The following is a 19,516-nucleotide window of genomic DNA, read 5'->3' as shown; positions in this document are numbered from 1 at the left end:
ATCTGTTCCCCTTTCTTCATTCGCCACCCCCTCATTTCCTGTTAGGGCTCCCCACTGGCCAGAGGGACAGAGGCCACACCTTTTGGCTGCGCCTCTGCTAATGAAGGGGCCTGTGACTAGCCAAATGCTCCCACGGGAAGGGGCATGATTACCACCCACCGGCCTCGCCTAGGGGGTCGAGATATAAAAGTGGGTGCTTAGAAGAGTCAGCAGGTCTGATTAGTATCCTCCGGGCAGCACTTAGGAGCCATTTTTGGCACATCAAATGGCTAATAATAAAATACAGTGGTGCAATTTGTATTTTTACTGCGGGTCAATTAAGAAGGAGGAGAGAGAGTGGTAAGTAAAATGACATGTCCTTGTAAAGCAGAAACAGCAGTCAGAGCAGCAGGAGGGAGGAAGGAAAGATCCACAGAAAGGAAAGAGCCAGCCACCGAAAGCAGCTAAAAGGGTCAGGCAGCTCACGCCTCGCCGCCCACCCCCGCCAGAAAATTCCCCTTTCCTGGTTTGCAGGGCAGTGGATATTTTCAAAGGAGAATAATTACGTGGTAACATATGTTCATCCAGACAGGGATTGGTGAGCTTAAAATCAAATAGTGTTTAAAAAAAAAAAAAAAGCCGTTTGAAGAGGAAATGGTGTTTCTTGACACTCTGATAAGAGTTCTGTAAGGCCTGCATTCTCAGGTTTTCTGATTTACGCTTCCTTTCTGTGTCTATTTCTATTCTGCCTGTTGAAAGCCAGAAGAAAAGAGCTTCGGAAAACTTTTATCATTCGATTACTGTTTTTTTTTCCCCCCTTTTTTCTAGTCTTCATTGAGGGCAAGCGTTTGAGTGTGGGCTTATAAAACACCGCCCGCCCTTTCTGAAATGTTGGGGTGTGCTCATCACTCCGTGAAAATCTCCCGGCGTCTCCTTCTTAACTTACTATGATTTCCTCTGGGTGCCTGGGATTGATGGAGACGAGGAAGAAGGAGGGAGAGATGGAGGATGCGGGGAGAAAGTAAGGGAGAGGGAAGGATGAGAGGGAGCCTGGCAACGCACATCAGGGATGACTTTATGAAGCGAAAGGGGGAGAAGGGAACGCGGAAAGGAGAGGCAGTGATCAATGGAAAATGTCCATAATTTGAACAACCGCGGGCAATATCTTGCTGCCTAAGACAAGTGGGAGGAAATAATGAATATTGCCGACTGCCGTTGGAGGGAGGAGATGAGAGCCGGGCAGGGTGCATATCTCAAGAGTCATGCATATCCAAATGTGTCTGGTCCCTTAGGACTTGAGGATGGATCCTGGGAGAGTGAAAAAAAAAAAAAATAGAAGAAATTTTCTAGGTAGCGTGGGCCCAGCGCTCTGCTAGTGGGACATGCAGTAGAGGCAGGGACAGGATGAAGCGTCCATCCCCAGACGGCGGTCTCCGTTGAAGGAATTCCTTGGATATTTTCTGTCTCTTGTTCTTGGCACCTTCTGTTTTTGACTTCGCTTTCTGAAAGACAATTTTGAGCTTTATCTTTTCTCCCGATTCCAAAAACGCAACCCAAGTATCAGCCCTTTGCTTTGCTGCCTCGAGGATCCCCGCAGTCCTCGGGGAAGGGGGCGTTTGTCCCGCCCCCTTTCCGAGTTGTCCCCTGCTGCCGTTTGCCTGTGTTGTGCACGACCCTGGCTCCTCCAGGGTGAACGGGAGCAGCCGCGTCGTGGGGAGCGAGAGGGGCGCGTTAGCTCCTCCTCGGGGCCTCGCGCTCAGGCCATCTGTGACCGCGAGTCCCCGATCCGATTCCCCCACGTGTGCAGACGTTTAGTACACGGGGATCAGCAAGTAGGCGAACAACACACGTCTAACCTGTGCTAGAAATTCATGGAAGTCCTGCCATTTTTCCTCTCAGGGGCTCTGGCCAGAGCTTCAACGAAAGGTTCGCGTGAGGCAAACCCTACCGAACTCTCACGGGAGCATTCTCGTACCCTGGGTGTTGTACCCAAAAGCCTTTAAACCAGCGGCTGGAGACTCAACTCTTTCGGGGTCAAAACTCAGAGAACACCCCTGAAAAGACCAGCCTTGGCTTTTCTGGGTGACTTTTTACTATGTCATGCGAGGGGAGGAGGTGTCTCTAAAATTGTTTTACTGAATTCATGTCTCTTGAATTCTGCAAATTTTACCAAATGATTGCCCATTTCTAATATCCATTATGCTCATTTACAACCCATTAATTTCCCCTATGAGAACCCATTTCTGAAATTCAGTATGCTAATTAGCAAAATGTTCCTTGTTGATTAGAGATGTGGATTACAGAAGGCTTTTTAGTAATTGCCTCTGGAGTGTGGCCTTTCCAATAAAATGCTAGCTGACCACCCCAGGGTGTGGGCTCCTGATTAGGAAAATTGTCTCTTTCTAGGGTGTAGCCTAAACTCTAAAGACAAAAACATCCCATGCACACCTAGATTATACGATATTTGTTAAACTGTTTTGTAAATTATGGATATCATGGCACATACAAATACAAATCATTATACCATGAGTTTAAAGGGCCTGGTAATACCATGTACGCCATGAAAACCAGCTCCCTTTTGTGGGGCATTTAGGTTGCTTCTAGCTTTTTTGCTCTAGTAATTAATGACACAAGCGTCTTTATTTTTACTCACTTGTTTGATTCCTTCCTTGAAATGATTTCCTAGCAGTGGAATTTCTCAGTCAAAGCTTCGCACGTCTAAATGTCAATACATGTTGCTAATTGTTTTGCAGAATTAGGTGGAGGGCATGTACGAGAACGGGCGTTTTCTCGTACACCTGCCAATACCTGCTGTTGTCAGTCGTCTTAGTCCTTGCCAGTCTCTCGCGGGGAGTCTCAGTGTCGGGTACATCCCACCGATGTCCCGATGCTTCCCAAATGGACATCCCCAGTTCACAAGACAGCTTGGGAACTTAGCTTGTGGATTCGGCTGACTGGTGACACCTCTGCTTAGATTCCCAGTAGGTATCTTAAAACCGGCGTGTCCGAAACCGAAGCCCTCAGTCCTCACCCGCCCCCCCTCCACCCCATCTGCTGCACGTGCAGCTTCCCCTTCAGTTAGTGGCCAGCCCCCTCCCCTCTCCAGCTGCTCAAGCCAAAAGCCTTGGTGCCACCTGTGGCTCATCTTGCAGACGTCATATCCGACGCTCTGCTCAACACGCCACTGCCATCTCGCACCTGGATTAATAGACTAGTCCCCTGACAAGTTGTCTGTTTTCTAGGGCAGTCTCATCTCGACCCAGTGTGATTCTGACCAGTTGTAAGACACTGTCACCCCCTAGTCAGCACCCTGCAATGCCATCCCATCTCATTCATAGCGAAGGCCTGGATCCTTGCAGCAGCCCACAAGGCCTATGCGACATTGCCCCCTCCCGTGACGTGTTTCTTCTCTTCCCCTCCTGTGTGACAGTGGCATCTTGCTGTTCCCGGAGCACGTCCGGCAGCTCTGCCTTAGGGCTTCCTGCGGCTCAGAGCTCTGCCCTGGCCACAGGCATGGCTCCCCGGGGGACCTTCCCTGATGCCACCTGCCCCACCCTCTGGCACCTCTTACCCTCATTCCAGCTTTATTTCCCAGCACTTATTCTCTAGTACATTATTACAGTTTACTTATTCATCTTGTTTATCACTTATCTGGACCCAACAGAATGTAAGTGTGGCAGGGTAGAACTTTTTTTCTGTCTTCTTTATTTTTGGATTCCTGCCTCTTTAGTATAATGCTTGTCACATAATGGACACTTGACAAATGTTTGTTCAGAAAATGAATAAATGACTCTGATAGGTAAAAGATTAAATCTCATTTTTATTTGCATTTTTTTGGGGGGGAGCTGACTAGTGGGTGGAATTTTAATAAGCTTGGTGCACAGAAGGCCTTCTTGAGCTTAATAATACATTCACAAAGCATGAAGGAAAAAATTGATAGATTTGACTGATTACAGATTAAAAACTCCTGCATAGAAGAAAAATCTCTACCCCAAACGAGACTGACAAATAGGAAATCTACTTTCAATACCTACTGCAGAGAAACAAGGTTAATAGCCCTAATACACAAAGAGTGCTTACAAATCAATAAAAAAAGATGAACACGGTAATAGACAAATGAATAAAGAAGAACTGGCTGTTTACAGAACAAGAACTACATAGAGGTATCTGACAAATGCTTGCCATTACTTTACTTTTCTTAAATGTGCCTTCTTTAAGTCAGAGGGAATTTTATTTCTCTTTGCTTTCGATTTCATCTTCCCCAAATTTAATTTCCAAGATTCTTATTTTCTCTAACAACCGCGATGTACTACTTCTGGCTGCTCTTCCCTTAGCAACTAGAGCGCCCTCCCCTGTCTCTATCAGTTTTACAATTGCTTCCCCCTCCTCCTTCCTGACCCTACAAAATACTCTATTATCATGGGCGAAAAAAATCCCCAGAGCTATATTGCTGGGTGGGATGCTTTTCTCCTTCACCAACGAGAAAGGATTGGAACGTGAGGACCAGCGCCAGGCCTATATACTTAGTAGCAGTTCTATTACCGATATTTTGAATCACCCAGAATGTACAAATTTGCTGTTTCAACAATGATGAACGCCTGCTTGCCCCGCACAGCATTTAATGACCAAATGGGCCAGGAACACCGACTGACAACATCTGGCTGTGTGGAGCGTCCTGAGCTTATTTTGCACCAAGTTTGTAAGCCGCGCTCTGAAATCGTTCTTATTTTTGCATGCCAGGTGCAGTGCCCTCGTCTCATCTTGGAACGGGCTTTCTGTCCCATTCAGAGCTGTGTATCTCTAGGGACAAGGGGACTGGAACAGCAGCATTAGCCAGCAAACGTGGGCGTGGAGGCGAGTAGCGAGCAGAATGAGCATAGACGGCGAAGACCAAAGATGTCTTTGAGACTCTGATCGTGCGAAGATCCTCTGACAGGCACCTGCTCTTCGCTCCAGTTGGGCCCTCCCCGCCCCCGTATTCCCAGAAGAGTGGGGTACATGGACTACTCCCCCGGCCCCCATGTCCGTGTCTAATCCCCAGAACTGGCGACTATGTTGTTTTACATGGCAAAGGGGACATTGTGGGTGTGATTATATTAAGGATCTTCACATGGGGAACATCGCCCCGGACAACCTGGACGGACCCCACGTAATCGCCAGTGACGGAGGGAGGCAGGCGAGGCAGAGGCAGAGATGGCAGTGCGGCAGCCCCTGGCCAGCGGCCACGGGCCGAGGCCTCTGGCAGCTGGAAAAGGCAAGGAAACAGCCTTCCCTTGAGTTCCAGAAGGAACACGGCTCTGTCAACACGCTGGCTTTCTTCCCTTAAGCCCCATTTCGGACTTCGGACCTTCTGGATCACAGACGTGCCCTGTTTTATTTTGTTTCGCTCGACTGCACTTCACAAATGCGTTTTTTTACAAGTTGAAGGCAAGACCCTCCACCAGCAGAAAGATGGCTTGATCACGGCGGTCTGGAACCACACCGGCAATCCCTCTGGGATTCGCCGGTATGGGGTCGTGCACTTTGTAGGGGAAACCGGACGATACCGTTACTCTGACGGGAGTGGAGTTTGTCGCTGCTCAGCCCGTTCAGGACAGAGCACACGGGAGGGAAGGTCAAGAATGGGGGCTCCATGCTGCCGTGTGCTTAGCTCCACTGTGCTAAGAAACTAATTATAGGGAGGAAAAATAGAGAGTTGGACCAAACGTGAAATTAGATACTAAATAAATTGACCTCCCCTTCCCCCCATACTTCAAAAATGCTGAGGTCAGATCTGAAAGAGGAAGCTCCCCCCACCTCCCCCTATGGACGCCCAGGCCTGGGGTAGCGCAGGGCCATCGTGCCGTGACTCCGTGACTTCCGGGAGCACTGGAGAAAGGCGGGAGCCCAGGAGAGGGGCGTGGAGGTGGCACTGGGCACCAGCTAGGTACAAAGAGGGAGCGGGGTTTCCAAGCGGACGCTTTCTGCAGTCTTTTCCATGTTGCGTTCGGCTCTGCTCTGCCGTTCTTGTGGGCGTGATGTGGTAGAAACAGGCGGTGATGAGATATTCAAAAGTTTAATTAGAATAATTCCAGGATGCGTAAGGGTCGTGGGATTATTTATAAGTGTCTGGCCAGCGGCCAACAGGGCTTGTTATATTTCCGAAGTTGACCCGAATGGTAGATATATTTAAGGAACAAGGCCCTGGGAAATTTAGGATGAGGAAAAAAATAATCTTAGGATTTTCTTTGATTCAGGGAAAAGGCCAACTGAAATCCCTTTCCTAGGTTTGTAACCCATGTTTTCATTACTCTGAAATTTTTTTTAGATGTATTTTTCCTTGGTCCAAAGCTTTAATTCTTGGATGAGTCTTTGAAGAGGAGAGCAATGGGAGAAAAAAGTATGAATTTTATCAGAACCTCCCAAGATATATTATTATCAAAGCGGGTAAGTGTGTTATCATTTTCTTCCTTGAGGAAAATATTTATTTGCAGAGAAGGGGACATATTCGTTGGTTGATAGCTCTGTTACCACGGAAACGTGGGAATTTAAAAAAAATAAGAAAAATGTTTTAATACATTACTTTTTAGATTCCCTATACCAGCCTACCTGTTTTCTTCGAGGTGTGGCATGGTAGACTGGATACCAAGTCCTGACTTGGGACATGGTTCCAGTGCTGTCTCTGGAGGCGAACCCGGATTCCTCTTCTCTCTCTTCTGCCTCGGCCACACAGACAGTTCATTTTAAATGCACGCTTTCCCTGTGAATCGTTTGCCTTAGGCTCCACATGAGCTCTGCAAAGCAAAGCATGTCGCCTGTGGGATTTGGCCGACTGGATAAGGGAAGAGAAGTCCTTTGGGATGGAATGGGGATAGACCACAAAAAGGTTCCCAGGTGGATGCTTTATTCAGTCCTGCAGGTGCTGTGATTAGCTCTGCTCTGCCTTTCTTGTGGGTGTGAATTGGGGTGATGGAAAGATATCAAAAAGTTTAATTAAGATAACTTCGGTATTATGTTTGTGCTTATCCTTAAATGTCCCATTTGATTCACGTCTTTGGAGAGACTGTGTCACAGGTAGAGGGGACCCACCTTGGCCCTTACCACGAGCACAGGCTTTGGAGCCTGACACGCCTGGTTTTTGATTCTCACTCTACCCCTAATTAGTTTGGTGACCTGGGGCCCGTGACAGTCTCTTCAAGGCTCGATTTCATCATCTGAAAAATGGGGATGGTAATTACCATGTGACAGCGCTTTTATGGGTAGTTAAGGAGATAATACTGTCTACATAACATGCTTAGCATCTGGCCGGGCTTTCAGCTTTGCGACTGTTCACAAACATTGTTGACAGGTACCTGATGTGTTGGTCACTTCCCAGTGCTTCCAGAGGGAGGGAGGACACTTCTGTGGCAGCCATCAGAGGGCTCCCCTGTTCCTCAAAGGAGACCCCAAGACCCTGGCTCTTCTGTTTGCCGCTCCCTCTGGGGGTTACCTCAGACGAAGAGAGCCGCCTCGCCCACTTTTCTAGGTGGGCCACGGCCAGTGACTGTGGAATATAAAGGCCCGACCACCTCGCCCTAACTGGGACAACCCTGAAAGGCCACCCAGCTCCAGAGCTCCCCGGGGGGTTGGCCGAGGTCTGCGCCGGGGCTGCATTGCCACTCAAGGTCTCCCTCCGGCCACTCGTGCTTCCTTCCCCTCCCTGCGCAGGGGGTGATCCCAAGAGCACCCCTTAACGTATATCCTACCTCAGTGTTGGCTTCTTGAGGAGCCTAACCTGGGACAGCATTCAGATTCAACCCCCGTGAGAACAGAGTACAGATGTGTGAACATCACTTCATGAAGAGAGACTGACTTCCAGGAAAGCAAGGATTTGGTTGTAACCTGACAGGATTTGTCAGTGAGAAGGAGGGTTGTTTACTCACAGGTAGAGGAAGCAAAGAGGCTCACAGATGTCTTCCTACCTCAAAGTCTTGTCTGAGAAAGAGGGAGCCTCCGTCACTCGGGTTTAGGTCTGTTTCACATGGCTGTCCCTATGGCGGAGCTAGATTTATTGATAAGGGATCACGGTGAGCTGCCATCACACCTGCATCTAAGGGCGTATATTATGATCTCGCATCCACCAACCCCCTTCTGGTTCCTGACCTCCTGGAGGTCAGCCTGAGGGAGGACGGAGGTGGATCGTGTTCCACTGTGGTTCACGTGGCAGATCTAATTTTTGTTGGAAATTAATGCTTTGTAATTCTCATTTTATACATGGTTGTTATTCCTTGTCGTTATTCCTCGTCGACCTCTGAGAGACACCTGAGTCCACTCTGAGAGGGACTATTAGGCCACTGGCCAGATGGACTGGCCTTTTGGGAGAGAGCCTTCTGACCTTTCTCTGCAACCAACACACTAACTTCCTGTGCCCTGAACAAGCCGGATTTTTTTTTTTCTTTGAAAGTCCACACTCATATTTCTTTGTTTGGACCAAGCCATCCTTTGCATTACAGGCTCAAAAGTCACCTGGCTGGCTTTTATTAAACTTGTAAACCAAACGTATTTCAAATATCGTTTATGTTCAGGGGATGTGGTGGTCATAACCTAATGCATCTTTTCAAAAGACTTTTCTTGGGCGGGGGCATAAGCAGCAGTTTAGAGCAAGCAGCGTATCAGAATGTTAGGTGAGGGGCTGAGGGCCAGGTAAGCTGGGATCGACCTCCAGCTCTGCTGCTGAGCTGCTGTGTGGGAAGGTTACTTTCCTGCTCTGTACCTCCACCTCCTCACCAGGCTGTTGGCAGGGGGTCTGAGTGAAGTGCCTAGAATCGTGCCCAGCACGTGGAAAGCACTCAGTAAGCGAAAGCTCTATTATTCTAGAAATTAGGCTCCGTGATATTTATTCATGTTGCAGCCATTTCTACAGTGCTCCTTAGCTTTGCACTGGGATCTTAGATGCTTTTTAAGTGCTAAAATAAATAAAACCTCCATGCTCCCATCCGGAATAGATTTTCAATTTCATTTATAAGAAAAAGCGGTAAAATATTTCTTCATACGTCCCCAGGTTGGAGCGTCAGATCTGGCTGAGGGGCTGGAGCAGCAGCGTCCATGAAGAGACGTCAGTCGCTGAGAGAATTCTCCAGCAAATGTGGTAAGTTCAGAGGGTAAAACATCGTTTTCCCTCTGCATCTCTTCCCCATTGCATTTTTAAAAGCAATGCCGTTAATTTTCATGAGTATTTGTAAGTCCGAATGGGATCTCGTGTTGTAAACACTGCAGAACCCGAGAAAGATCTTGTTCACAAAAGTGAATTACTGAATTCCCAGAAATCTGAATCAGACCTGTAGCATCCAAACTCGGAGGGAGTACGTGCCCACAGAATTCACCCCGGTTCATTTCTGCAGGATTAAAGTAAGCGCAGGCGCTCCAAGCTGCCAGCAGCTCTGTGACCATGGCATCTAATTGCAGCCGCCTTTCAACCTTGAGCAGGTCAATGGAGGCGCCACCATCTCAGGGATAATTTCTCTTGTATGTATTTCTGTGGTGTGATATATAATCCCGCGCTGAAGAGGGTCCTTGTGGGCGTCAGCGTCTGTTCCTACCTGTAATGGAATAAAGAACTGGCAAATAAATAGGCGATTCTCCTTATCTATCTCTTTTGTCTCGCATAATGTGAGCAGAGGGACGTGCCCACCTCTGTTCAGGCAGCAAAGCGGATTTCAACCCGTGCATGAGTCTGGGTTTGCGGCACGTCATGCCTGGACTCCAGCGCATGCGCAGGTGCTTCCGAAAGCTTACCGCTCTGTAATGACAGTGTCGCACAGCTAAGGAACTGTTTTTCATTTCGCATCTTAAACCCGACTTTCTCTGCTCACTCTCGAGACAGCTAAATATTTCAAATGGGATGGAGTAAAGAGATCTGGAGAAGTAATTGTGCTGTCTTGAGATGCAGGAGCCGCGGAGGGTGAAGAACTCATTCTGTCTGTGTCGGAACACATTCGAAGCCCTCTGCTAACGTGTGGATGGCCAGGCGGTCTGCAGGGACTTAGAGGGTAACGCCCAGCACAGCAGGCCTCGAGCAAAACCCTGCTCGAACATTTCAGGTGTGCGTTGAGAATGGACAGGGTCTCTGCCGTCCTGACTTGATTGATAGCCTGTTGCTTTTGCCGCACCTCCCGCTCCCCACCCCCCATCCCTGCCTCAGGCTCTTTGAAGACTTGAAGTATTGAGTGACTGGGATTCTCCCAATAGCAAAAGTATGTGGGGAACCTTAGTTAGGTGCTATGGTTTGGCGTCTCTTAGAGCATGACTGTAAGTAAAAATCCTTACCTTGTACTTCATTACAGAGGAATGACAAAAGGCTGATAAAATCCAGACGGTTAAAAAAATATTTATTGCTTTATATCTTAAATATGCTTGATATGAATCACTTAAAATAGGGTAAAGCTAACCTGTTTTGGTCCCCAAGGTAGCGTATGTTAATTTGCATTATTGGGTTATAAAGGCAGCCAAAGAACAAAACCAAAAAAATACATGCCTAAGCCAGGCATTTCTCCCTGCCCCACCCCCCACCTTGCCCCCAGCCCAGCACCCAAGGTCGCATCGCTGTGGGTCCACTCATGGCAGCCCTCTGCCGGGACACAGCGGGACCAGGCAGAATGCGTCTCCGCACCTGCCAGCTCCCTCCTCTGAGCTGCCTTCTCTCCTCGGCATCTTCCTCTCTCTCAAGGCTGCATTGCACACATACCTCCTCCTGTTATGGAATCCACTTACCTCCATTTTCAATTCATGATGCCACCCCCCCCCTCCAATTTCCTTTCTTTTCCAATCATTATGTAACCTACGTAGACAGAGAGTCCCCACGTAGGCTGTTACGTAAGTAAATATGAGAGTCCACTGAAAAGGTCAGCCATTGTGGAGAAAAAAATTGTGGAGAAAATACCACTTCAAGGGGGGAGGTGGACCTTGAGCATCTTGTAATGAAGTGGGAGGGACTATGTTGGCGGATGGAAGGAGGAAGAGGATACTGTGTGGATGTAGATGGTCCAAGGGATGAGAGTTAAGGTCCGAGAGGTCTGCGGTTGTAGCCTGACCTGCATTTAGTTCTGTGACCTTGGGACAATCGCCACAGCTCTCTGAGACTCAGGCTTCTTGCCCGTGAGATGAGGGCCACCATACGCGGCTGTCACAGCTCCTGCCACAGGGTTCAGTGAGCTCTTAGGAGCTTATTTTATCCAAGAGACAGACACTGGCAGAGAACAGGAGGACTGGGGAAGGGCTGGGTAAGAAAGTCGGGTGTGGCGGCCAGGGGGGGTTGTGTCAATGGGCATTCCTGCTTTGCCACCACGGCCTTTTTCTCCCTACTGTGGCCGCTGGTTCACACACAAGCGTCAGGAGGAGAGGGAATTTGCTGGTTCATCACGTGTCCTTGGCCAAACACCCTTCAGTCCCCGTAGCTGGCCGTTCACTGTCGCGATGAGCGGAGGGTGCACAGTAAAAGCCTCAGGCCTTGGAAGAGCAGAGCCATCTGGTGCGGATATGGATAACGTGGCTCCTGGGCTTTGATCGTGGAGCGCTCTCTCTCCCAGAGCTCAGGGATTTCTGGATGCCACGCCCCCTTCCTCCTCCTTTTTCCTCCCAGGCGCCTGCAGGGCCTGCGCCCCTGGGGTCCTGGCCGCACCTGTCACCTCCCCGCCTGGGCTGGGCAGGGCGCACTCTCTTCTCCCACAGAGGACTAGAAAGCAAAATGGAGATATTTTCTTGGCAGCCGCACCTTCTTAATTATGAAGCTAATCTAATGTAAGGGGGGTCAGAGGTTAAATCTTATAAAAGGCTGATGTTCGATTAAGCCCAGGCCATAAGCAAAGACAGTGCCTGGTTCAAAAGGCAGGGGAATGTATTTTTTTGGAAGGTGTAGGGCACCAGGATAGGAAAGGATAAATGGCTGGGATTTTGCACTGAGTTTCCAAGAGACCTTGTGGGAGGTGGATAAATTCCTTGGTCAAAAGTGGGCGTGAACAATGCCAAAAGGCCATCCGGAGGGGCCTGGCGCCTTGGGAGCTGCAGGTGAAAGGTGGCGGGGGCAGGTCAAAGGCTCACTCAGGGGATGGTGATTATTTTTGCATTTGGTTAAGAACTGACAAATTAATTGCTGAGTCCATTGTCAGAAAACAGGCAACCCATTAGACACGATTAAGCAATTTCTCTCCATTATACCTAAGGAGCCATCACAGCCTTGTCTTCTAGGTTCGCTGCTGGGAGAGAAATCCGGGTTTTATCTATTCTGATTCTCCGGCTCAGAGAGTCCCTTGCCGTCTCTTCATTACCCACCCTCTCTCCTTCCCAAACACCCTTACTCCTGGCCAGCTCTCAAGATTCCGTTACGCTAAAAAAGGAGAAAACGAAAACTGAATAGAGAAACGAAACCAAAACTTTGGGACGGGGAACGTGAAATCCCGAAAGCGAAAGCTTCCAGGAGTTGGGTACTTCGGCGGGGTTTGGGAAAGACCCAGACACTCCTTGGGAAACACTTAGCGTGTTTCCCACTTTCCAGTATTGCAGATGAAAGCACTCGTGCATCGGTGGGGTGTCCAGCCTCTTGATCAGGACAGAGAAGGGTGTCCGATGTCCGCTCTCGCCGGGTTCCCGGCCTATTCTTCCCACACTGGCCCAGAAAGAGTGGGTATTTATGAGTCCAGTTTACAGGCAGGGTTTTCTGCAGCAGGCCAGACAACCTTCCCCGCCGGTGAGGGGCTGGGTGCTGTCCTCCCACTGTGGGTGGGGTGGGGTTGGGGGGGAGGGACCCCTGGCCACAGCCCATCCTTGGTCCTCTGTGACTGGGATGCACACGTCTCTTCCGTTTTTAGGGACAGGATGAGTTTGGGTTCATCCGGCGGACACAGGCATCAGGAAGCCCATTTTAGTGGGGCTTCCTCCCTTATTTTGAAACTTGTTTCTGTGTCAATTGCCTGCTATTTGTTAAATCGTGACTATCAGACGAAATGGTGAGAATGGCCTCCAGGCCCGTTCACAGGGGTGTATGTCATCCTTCCAGTGTATTCTGTGAGGAATCCTTACTTTTACTTTAAAAAAGGAAATGTGCAACGTATTCTTTTTCTTGCTGGGAGTTGGCACCCAGCGCTGTAAAGTGCAAGTCAGATTCTAGTCGTGCCCAGGGCACCGTCGATTTCGAGTGTTTGGCCGTTACCGTGTTGTCAAATTTTGAAACCCGGGGAACGGCAGTCATATCATAATTCTTTTCAGAAAGGACCTGGAGACTGTATCGGTTTCCTCTTGCTGCTGTGACAAATTGCCACAGATGTAGTGGCTTAAAACCCCACAAACTTATCTCATAATTTTGGAGGTCTGACGGCCAGCCAAAGTGGATTTCAGGGGGCTAAGATCAAGGGGTCGGCAGGGCTGCATTCTTTCTGGGGGGTCTGGAGGAGAACCCGCTTCCTGGCCTTCGCAGCTCCTGGGTGGAGGCCCTGCTCCATGGTCACAGCCAACAGTGGCACCCCTCCTCCCTCTGCCTCCATCACAGCCTGTCCTCTGGATGACTCACCCCCCAGAGACCCCTGATTACCTGAATCCACCCAATAATCCAGGATGATCTTCCAGTCTCAAGGTCCTCGCCTTAATCATACCTCCGAAGTCCCTTTTCACCATGTAAGGTGACTGACGTATCCACGGGTTCCAGGGGTGAGGATGTGGACATTGGGTGGGGGCGGGGGGGGCATGTTATTCTGACGACTGGAGGAACAGTAGGCAAGAGCGGACTAGAAAATCAGTTTTTATCAATAAACCACATTCACACATTTTAGATCCCACCCCCACATTTTTCCTTTTCTTTTTTTTGAAACAATTGTTTTTAGTCCCCCCACAGATTGAAAATGATGAAAACATAAATTGAATTCCAGTTCGGCTGTAGTTTTTGTGATTAATTTCATGCATATGGAAGTATGGTAGTTGTGTAAGATGAAAAAATTTACTTTCTAATCTCCTTTTAAAGGTCAAGTGGCACAGAGAACTAGTTTTAAATGTGAGTTACACACACGGAGCAATTAAGGGGAGAGAAAAAGTAGTATGGATTTTAAGATGTGACATGGGCCAGAGGCAAATGGAAAGTTGACTAAGATATTAGCTGATTTAGGAAAATTCAAATCCTACCTCTGGGAGAAGACTTGGATTCATATATATTTATTGTAATTCATTAAAAACAAACAAACAAACAAACAAACAAACAAACAAACAAACCTTTCTTCTAAACAGTTTTATCATTAAATTTGCAGTTTGTTTCTCCTTGCAGCCAGACATGAACACCAAGAATCAGCCTCTGAGGTACATTCTCTGTCCTAGGCCTCTTTGTTGTTTGCGGGCGATAATGACTTAGAACCCACTTTCACGGTTGTATGAAAATTCTATACTAAGTTAAAGGGTGTGCGCTATACAATTCGATCTGTCTCCCAAAACAGACAGACGGGACGTGGTCCCGAGCTCCTTCCGCAGAGTGAGCTCCAAAGCTCTTCCCTTAGTGCCGTTTGTGCAGTGAGACCTCCCTCCCCCGCCGCCATGGCTCTCGGGCCTCAGCTTGACCACTGGGGTGTTTCTGGGCTGCTGTCTGCCTGCTCTTCCTGTGGCGAGGGCGGGAGGGGGATCTCTCTTCACGGCAGGTTTCTCTGGAGAACCAGCCAGGTGAAACTGGGGCTTGGCCTTCCCCACACATGGGCTGTGAAGCTTCCAGAATCTGCTTCTTTGGCTCCTTCTGCTGGTGAATGGCTGATGGCTGAGCGGATGGGCAGCAGAGCTGATAGGCCCTCTTTAATCCTCGCACCGATCCCGTCAGGCGAAAACACAGCCCTCTTGCCTCCCTCGCTGTCTCCTCTGTGGCCGAGTCAGGCAGTAAAGGGAAACAATGAAATACAACCTGTTGGTCCTGGCGCCCGGTCAGGCGCTTTGGCCTGCGTGGAGGCAGTCTGTGCTGGCACCTCGGCCGCTTGGCAGAGACCTGAGCACACTCCACTCTCACCACGACCTGGAACGGGCCCTGATGACACGTGGCCACAAAATGATGACAGAAAGAGGCAGAGAACAATGGCCCGGGGGGAGAGGGGGGGGAAGGGAGAGAAGCAGGAGGTGGGACCAGAGCAGCCATGCAGTTCATAGAGGGTGAAAAACAGTGCTCGTCGCTTGAATTTTTTTTTTTTCCTTTTTCTTTTTCTTTTCTTTTTTTTTTGGCTCATTTTTGTCCGTTCCTCATCTATGAAGGCAGAGAGCTGTGAGGTACTCTCAAGGCTGTCCTAGCTTCTGATTTAGTGAATGTGTCTGTTTCACAAATCATTTCATGCTACTTACTGAATGGTTTTGGTGTAAGAAATACAATTAGAAGTTATCACCAGCAGTGACCAAGTGTCATTTATAATTTGGTCGGCTTTTTCCATTGTTTGCCGGTTGGAGAGTGCCTTGCACTGCTGATCGGCACCCTTTAATCTTGTAGAAAATCAAGGAAATGTATTAATTGATAGGCATACAATTACTCCGGAGCTTTATCATGTCTGAGAATTCCTGAATTGAAAAAGACCTAAATAGAAATTTAAAATTTTATTAAATTTTGCTCGATGGTTCTCAAAGTTCAGCGTGCACATTACCCAAGGAACCTGGTAAATGCAGACTCCTAGGTCCTATACCCAGAATTTCAGATTTAATGGACTCAAATTTGCATTGTTAACACACTTCAAGGTTATTCTGTTGTGAGTGGTTGTGGTCATAGCTGGAGAAAAATGGGATTCTACATGTGGCCTTTGCTAGTCATGCTGTGACGAGCTGTCCACTCGACCCCTCCTCCCGTGGCTTCATGATGTAATTTTCGCCGAGACAGCAGTCGTGTCTGCATGCAGTCCAGGACAGAGGCTCTGATAGAGAGGTGTATCACCTGCATTGTGATTTTCAGAGCTTTCGGTCTCAGGTTTATTCCCCGTCCAGAGATTGAAAGATAATGTGAAATCAAATACGTTTGTCTGGGAGCTGAATGTCTGTCAGACCCAGGCATTGATTTCCGGGAGCTCGAGTTCTCAGTAAATGCCTTTCCAGTGAGAATCCCAATCAGGATTCTAAAGGTTATATGAAATAGGCCTGATTTCTGAGCTTTCTCTGGGGAGATGGCTTAATTTGCAAGCCGAGTGGGGAGAAATCCACTCACCACCACTGTCTGTTTGTAATCAGCACACAGTTCATATTTTAGAATAAAATGCTATGTGGATTAGTGTTGTGAACTAGGCTGAGTCAGAAAATACTTCTGTGCAGAGAATCCTTAAGGATGAAATATTTGCACTTCGGAGGATGAAAAGAGCAAAATGGAATCGAGGCGGAACTGTGGGGAAGTTTGCCTGGGACAGACACTGGATTTCTACAGGTGCTCTTACTTATTCTGTCACCAGGGGGCAGCATTGCACTTCGGTTGGAAAATGGTCTCTGCGGCGAGCATCCCTTTAAATTAAAGGAGAATGTCTCCAAACGAGCAAAGCTAAAAACCAGAACATTAGCAAGAACCAGAAAACCAACAACACAGAACCTAAACTCTCTTTGTTATAATGTGCCATCTTTGCTTTTCTTGGTGTGCAGAGTTTAATATTGTAGTATTAAGACTCTCCGGGGCATACTTTATCGGTCCATTAATACACACTTAGGGGTGGTAGATAATGCAGTGAGATTTTTTTTTCATTTTTCCCACTTTTTGTTTGGCGCTCCCATCTCATCTCACTGTCCTGGTCTTGCTGCCACGCAGCTGCTCTGCTACCTGCTTCCCTCCTGCAGAGGCAGACGCGGCTGCTGGTTATTCTGCGGAGCCCGGTGGCTGTGTATAGAGCTGGCTGGAAAGCTTCCTCTGTCCTCCTTGCTATGGAAACATGCTCACAGAGTGCATGATTCTGGAAGGTTCCCGGGCATTACGGTCACTTTTATGCACTTAACAAACACACTTTTGCAGGAGTCAAGCCATCGTTTTGTAAGGGAGTGATACCAAGTAAATAGATGCTAAAATTTCACATCTTTAAAACTGACTCATATTATTAATGGATAAAGTGTGGGTGGATTCTAAACAAAACAGCCATCGGCTTCAGCAGCATGAGCCCCGCCGGGACAGGGAATGTGTCTGTCTGTTCCTGGACATATCCCAGTTCCTGGCACAGAAGGCGCTCAGAATGAGTGGAGTTAATCTCACGTGTCATGATGGCCCTGTCTCCACCTGGGCTTTGCTTTGAGCAGTGATTCTCTTGGGGAATGAGACGAGGCTGGGTCCCTGACTTGACCTCTTTCCTTGTCTCCGTCAGTGCTGTTCCTGGGCTTGTGGAATTGCAACAGTCGAGAGTTTCTTGAAGGAAAGTTTTAAAATTCAGCCTGCAGCAACAACCATAAACCCCAAATATTTTCGTTCCTCCGGAATTTGCATACAAATTCAACATACCACTGCAGTGTTAATTCTGCCACTGGGAGCAGGCATAAAGACTAGAGTTGAAGTTAGCTTTCTACTAATGCCCTGCTACAGGAAAGGCTTTTCGTTTCCTCCTCCCTTTTCTTATTTTGCAAGACACAGGCATGTTGGGAAACTCGACTCTGAACAGGAGCAGAAGTGTGCCCAGGGCGTGGGGAAAACAGACAACAGACCCGGCGAAGCGTAATTACGCTTGCTGGAACCCGGCGTGGCCAGGTGAGGCAAGACCGCTCATTACTTAACCACGTTGGCGCTGCGGGCTTCCGGGCCTTGCGGGCTGGGACAGCCCGCCCTTCCCACTCAGTTTAGGTGAGAAGTCGCTCCTGAACTCGCTGCTCCCCGTTGGACCTTTTGGCCGAGGCCGAGGCGCCGCCGCTTTTGGAAGAAGGTGCCCGCATCTCTGGCTGCTCCCGGGCTGCGCGTGCAGCGAGGTCCCAGGGCTCAGTGCTGGCCGCCGGGCGTCCCCAGCGTGTCGCGGGTGCGTCCGTCGTGTCGCGGGTGCGTCCGTCGCGCGCACACCACTCTTTAAAGGCTTTGGGCTGGGGACGGCCGTCGGTGGAGCTGCCTGGCGGAGCGCGTCATCAGGCCAGAATGTGCGAGAACCACGGGGTCCCGCAGAACCTGCCGCGACGATGGAGGGGCGCGCTCCCCGCCCCGTCCCGCGTGGCAGGCAGTGGCCCCACGTGGCTTTCAGCGCTTGCCATGTGGCTGGTGTGATCGAAGGACCCAGATTCTAATTTAAATTAAACAGTTGCCCGTGGCCGGCGGATCCCGCGTCGGACGTTAAGATGCTCCTGTTTCGTTAGGGATTTTTTCCTGGGATGGAGCTTGACCGTTGCACTCTTATACAGAGGGCTGGGTTTCACTGCAGTCCGTGCGTGATTAATATTTTTCAGTCACTTCTCGCCACGCTCCCCGTGCTGCTCCCGCCGTGGCCGCGTCCTTCCTCGTCGTGGCTGCGGACAGGCGGGGCCGTGCGCCCTCACCGCGGCCTCCCGGGTCCTCCCGTGGGGGACGAGCTTAATCACAGGGAGCACTTCGTCCTCTCAACACAGAAGAGGCGGGCGGGCGCGCCCCCTCCGCACGCTGGAGCACTCTCTCTCCACCGACTCCTGGCCCCGTGGTGCCGCCTCCTTCGCGTCACACAGACGGGCCGTCGGATGCTCTGTTCCGTGTAGGTTTTCAGAGTTGTTCGGACCCCGGTCGACAGCCTGTCTGTCAAAGCCAGCCCTTGAGAAAACGGCCGTAGGAACCAAATGCGTGTGGTTCCAGCCAAAAACAGCAAGAAAGGAACAGGCCGCGCGACACCACGGCGAGCGCTTCTCCCGGCCACCAGGGGGCGCGACGGGGTCGGAGCCAACGACTCCGGATCTGCCCTGCACCCCAGCACCCGCCCGCCCTCGTGTGTCCCCTCCCCGCTGCCACCGCCGCACGGACGCACACCGCACACCGACGCTCCGGCCTGCGCCGCGCTGCCCTCGTTGCTAAAACTCTGTGATGAGAAGGAAGAAAAACGAGGCTGTGAAAATCATTCTCCTGGTTCCTACGGTTTGCGCTTGCTAGTTAATTTGAGCCTTGATGTTGGCCTCTCAGAGCGACAGAAACAGCAGCCAATCTGCTGTTGTACAAGCAAGTGCATATAGCCTCGCTGCTAACACCCTTGAAAAATGTCCCCAGAAATGCAGCTCACGGAGAGAGTTCTTTAAATTAAGCTAGATTTGTAAAGAGCCCATTTACTGCCTGACTTAGAGCGAAATCCTGCAGCAGAATGGAATTCGGGGCTGGCTGCCAGCGAACAGAAAACAGCTTGGGTACCAAACCGTGAGCCTGTGAGTGGCAGGGAACGGAGAGGGTTTGAACAGAAGGCATCCCGAAGCCTGACAGGAAGTGAAAAAGCAAAACAGAAGGAAATGTCTAGAGGCCAAGTGCAGACGGGGTAGTCCAGGAAAGTTGGGATGCAGAGAATGGAGAATGAGAAAGAGAAAAAGAGTAGAAGCTCCACAGGACAAGAGAAGGAGGGAGAGGAAGGGAGAGAGAAATGACCTATGCAGTTTTCCCGCTTTATGTCAGTAGAGAAGGGACGTGACCGAAAAT

At 49.5% G+C, this 19,516-nt stretch overlaps 1 long non-coding RNA gene across 1 annotated transcript in view; it reads left to right on the top strand.

Moving 5' to 3' along the window:
• The window catches only part of LOC107514617, a 235,651-nt gene that overhangs the window by 213,005 nt on the left and 3,130 nt on the right, over positions 1–19,516 (top strand). Inside the window, exons 8-9 of the long non-coding RNA XR_004955015.1 lie at positions 6,287–6,405; positions 8,999–9,085. This is a non-coding gene — a long non-coding RNA (uncharacterized LOC107514617). The remainder of the gene's footprint in view (positions 1–6,286; positions 6,406–8,998; positions 9,086–19,516) is intronic.

This window comes from Rousettus aegyptiacus, unplaced genomic scaffold (assembly GCF_014176215.1).
Source record: "Rousettus aegyptiacus isolate mRouAeg1 unplaced genomic scaffold, mRouAeg1.p scaffold_m13_p_16, whole genome shotgun sequence".
NCBI lineage: Eukaryota > Metazoa > Chordata > Mammalia > Chiroptera > Pteropodidae > Rousettus > Rousettus aegyptiacus.
Note: the sequence above shows the minus strand (reverse complement) of the source record. Positions and strands in the feature narration are given on the sequence as shown.